General features: G+C 37.9%; 2 long non-coding RNA genes across 2 annotated transcripts; both read left to right on the forward strand.

Moving 5' to 3' along the window:
- Positions 1-1,695: 1,695 nt before the first annotated feature.
- On the forward strand, positions 1,696-2,490 carry LOC131251972 (uncharacterized). The gene is made up of 3 exons (XR_009174073.1): positions 1,696-2,040; positions 2,133-2,206; positions 2,310-2,490. It is a non-coding gene; the product is annotated as an uncharacterized LOC131251972 (long non-coding RNA).
- A 53-nt stretch (positions 2,491-2,543) lies between these two features.
- On the forward strand, positions 2,544-3,114 carry LOC131251973 (uncharacterized). Its single transcript, XR_009174074.1, has 3 exons — positions 2,544-2,584; positions 2,764-2,833; positions 2,907-3,114. It is a non-coding gene; the product is annotated as an uncharacterized LOC131251973 (long non-coding RNA).
- Positions 3,115-4,279: the final 1,165 nt, after the last annotated feature.

Raw genomic sequence — 4,279 nt, forward strand, 5'->3', positions numbered from 1 at the left:
ACCTTTACAGCAGAGCCTCCACACAAGTGAGAGAGGTTGCCTCCCAAAGTGGGGAGTCCAAGTGAGTACCGGTGGTAGCTAGCTTGCCGTTGGCCACGTGGACATCCCCTCTCTGGGGTGGCGTCTCTCAAGCATGTGGGAACTCCCTTTTCTATAACCTAAGTGTGTGGTTGAGGTGTATTTACTCTGATGCCCATCTCCTTATCCAAAATTACCCTTTTACCACATCATCCAACCTATGAGATGATTTCATATAAAAATATCCAATCATAACCCTTCAACCACCTTTTACCCCTGGACTTTGCAGGAATTACAAGAGAGCTAGGTTTGGAAGCTATAAATACCCCCCTCACATTCTCATTTCAAGCATCCACTCTCGTTTCAAAGCATCAAGTAGGATCCACTATATCAAGTAGATTCAGAAGATCCCAAAAATCATTTAGCCTTAACCATCATCTTATCCCTCCACCAAGGAGAGTGAGAGTAAGAGTGAGAGAGAGTCCAGCCCTGGTCTAGCCTCACCTAACCAAAAACCTGAGTATCGTGTAATACCCAAGTCATAATAAGAGCCACTTAATCTAGCCTTGCGATACTACCATTCATCTAACCATTCAAGCTTCGACCACATCTAAGCATTAACATTGTGCAACATTCATTCCATTCTTAACCCCTTGCTTCTCATATACATCCACTGTATTACATTTCATCATTTTCTTACATCAAATTAGTGGATGTGTGCTCTGTGGCTTGCTAATATAATTGGGCATGGCCCACCAGAAACCTTAACAAATTAGTCATCATTTTGTCATATATACATTGCACTCTATCCTTTTCTCGTATCTAATTGGCGGGCGTATGCTCTATGGCTTGCTAATATAACACAACCAAAAAAAGGGGCAAAAGAAATCAGGTATATTGTTCTTCCTTCATTTTCTTTCTTGTAATCTATGTTGAATTGAGATTTGATCGGAATTAGGTTTATCTTTGTTGAATTCCTTGTTCTGCTTTTTGAAATGTTGATTTATGGTTTTAGTGGAGAGATCATTGATTGTAGAAATGAGTCCTTTTTCGTTATGAGATCATTAAGGATAGAAGCTTCTTCAATGATCTGATTTGCATGATTTTTGGTTCTTATATTTACAATAATGATGCCAACTGTGGTAGCATTGATGATGCCTTGAGGCTGTTTGGTAAAATGCCTGAGAGAAGGTATTTATATCTTTTCCACAGCTTCTGAAGTACTGAAGCTCATGGGCTAATGCATAACTACGCATATTCTCTGAGAAATTTGTTTCTCTTTATACTCATGCACTTTCAATTTGTTTCTCTTTTCTTTGTTTTTTTAATCAATTCTCTGAGAAATTCTACTTCATGTTTCTCTGATGGATTTTGCAGGATTTCAGTTGTTTTGTGTTCTTCATTGTCCTATGATAGACTAACCATTTGTTCTCGTCAGTTGTTACTTTATCATATAGCCCTTGGATGTTATACTATCACAAGGTCATAACCTTGATTTTCTACCTCTAAGGTACCTTGAACTACCTCTGTTTGGACATTTATCATAGAAGTAGCTCATGATCTCAACTTACCTAATGTCTATTTGAGCATTTGTCTAAGGATGGCAAGCACTAAAGAACTTAAAAGCTTAGTTCCCATTTTGGCCCAAAGCCTATATTTTGAGAGTAGCTCGTGAACTTAAATGTATTGGTCAAATGGGGAGCTCTTACTTCTTGGAGAGAACACATGTATTAGTCAGGTCCTGGCCATGTTGGAAAACTGGCTGATTACAACGTACAGGACACAACAACATTGCTCAGAGTTGTTGATTGCAACAGATATTCAACCACGGCCTTGTTTCATCTAGGAAAGGGGGTCTTTTAGAGGTTACATCTGGATTTTTCTTTTCGTAGCTCAGTTTTTTGGTGAATCTATGTTGAGTGCCTCTATTGGTTTCTTTATTCCTCAGGGAAAGCAAGATTCATAGAGCCCGTATGGACAAGGGCTGAAAGACATGAATTCAAACCTGGATTTGATCTCAGAGTGTTTGTTCTCAATGATTGGTTTTTGTAATAAGCGTGGATTTTATGTCAATTTTATTCAATATTCTCATGAGAAGCATTTTGTTTCTACAGATTTCTCGATTGTTTCTACAAACACTCTTCAACTTTCACAACCAAGGAGGTGATTCACATTATTCATTATTAGTGTAAGTTATTTGTTATGAATGGCTTTACTACTTTGGATGTGGCATGGGCTAGAGATTGTCTATTTATCCATTTTGTTAGCAATCCTTTTTTGTTGGGAATTAGTTTGGACAGAGTTACAATGGACTGGCCATTGAAAGTTTTAGTTGTGCATGGCACTTTAATAGTTCCAGTCCCTGCATGCTGGAAGTAGATCAGGCCATCAAATCAAGTGGTTCTATGAGGTTCGTCTTTCTCCCAAACATGATACATGTTGTAGGGAACTGGACCAATGCACAACGTGGGCTTCACCATGACGATCACCTGGAAATAAATCCAAGCCAGTCCGCTCTTTGAGTTGGCCCCACAACCAAAATCAACGGACAACACTACAACAAAAGGTAGCATTGCCAATGCATTTTTGTCGGTGGCCAACATTTACCACTGACGCTATAAGAATCGGGTTTTGAGCAAGGAACTTCTTTTTACCTTTATGGTAAAATGAGTTTCTTTTGTATCTTTATTGGTGTTTTTATTAGTAAGGTTTTATTTTATTTTATTAATTTTTTGATTGATTTAGGTAAAGGCTTGGATTACCAAAGCTTCAAAGAGTATATCATCATTTTGGAAGGTCCGTGAAAAGAACTTAGGTGAGCCCTTTTACCTTTTGGCATTGTTTTAACAACGGTTTGTTTCTGGACTCAAATCATTGTTTTTGGTTAGGTTACAATGCAGGTGATTCTGATTCGGATGAGTCAAAAGGCGATTTGAAATAAAGATCAATAAGATATGTTTTATTTAAACGGAAGAGTGTAGGTGAGTTAAATTTCTTTCGGATCTATCATGGTGTTGAAATTGCTTGACAAATCATGATTACAAATTTTCAAATTTTATATGTTTTAGTTTATGCAAACTCATGGTACAAGGAAGCCATCCCTCGAGTTCTTTGTTCCATCATTTTAATGCAATAATGTCATTTCTTGAGATCTTTGTTCATTTCATTATTTTAGAAGAAAAAGAAGGAATGAGGAGAGGAGTTATGTAATATACTCCTCTCAAATCCTTTATTTCTAATGATAATCAGTTACAATAGAAATTGTATTCAATGCTTGTTACAAGAAATAGTACAGTGCATTTGAGCTAATAACATGACACTCCTTGTGGATGGGCCCCATGGGGTCCATAAAATGTTTTTAGTCATGTAAATGGATCCAAGCTAGTAAGAGGGTCATTAGATTTTTTTTTAGATGTATGGATACAAAACTTTAAAAGCATCACTTTCTTTTTTTTTTTTCATTTCTTCATTAAAACTAATATTCTCAACATTCTTCACTTTTATGTAAGAGATTTGGTCATCATCACCAAAATACAAGTTTCATGACATGGATGCCTCACACCTGAAAAATCTTCCATTAACAAAAAAAAAATCAGTTTGTTTGACTATCAGGTAAGCCACGTGTACAAAAAATAATAATAACCTAAACCAATAATAATAATTTTTCCATTATAGTGCATTCACAATAGTTATCATTGTGGTTATAGTTATTCATTATGTGACAGGTTTTCAGGTGAGATGAACGAGTTTCAAAATAAAACAGTCTGCGGTTTTGAGAAGCGATCGATTCCCAGGATGTATGTGTCTTTCAGGGGTCATCTGCACCTTGGAAGCATACAATGGAAGGTAAGGAAAACCCTCGAGTTCTCTTCTTTGAATCATGATTGGAGTGGCCTGGCCATTTGGACAGGTCGTATTTATGAACCGCTGCTCGAAATTGATGGAGCAGACCTGGATGTGCGTCGGAGCTATCCGGAAGAGCGGGGGTCCCTGGAAGGTGGGAACCGCTGTTATGACCATAATGAAGCTGTCCATTTCCTATGGACAGCATTAGAGGGGCCTGGCCATTTGGACAGGCCATGTTTATGTATTTGATCGAAATTAATGGAGTAGACCCGGATGTGCGTCAGAGCTATTCGGAAGAGCGGGGTTCCCTGGAAAGAGAGTACCGCTATTATAACCATGATGAAGCTGTCCATTTTTTATGGACAGCATTGGAAGGGCCTGGCATTTATGTCGGATGGCCGTATTTATATCTGTT

This window comes from Magnolia sinica, chromosome 7 (assembly GCF_029962835.1).
Source record: "Magnolia sinica isolate HGM2019 chromosome 7, MsV1, whole genome shotgun sequence".
Classification (NCBI taxonomy): Eukaryota; Viridiplantae; Streptophyta; class Magnoliopsida; order Magnoliales; family Magnoliaceae; genus Magnolia; species Magnolia sinica.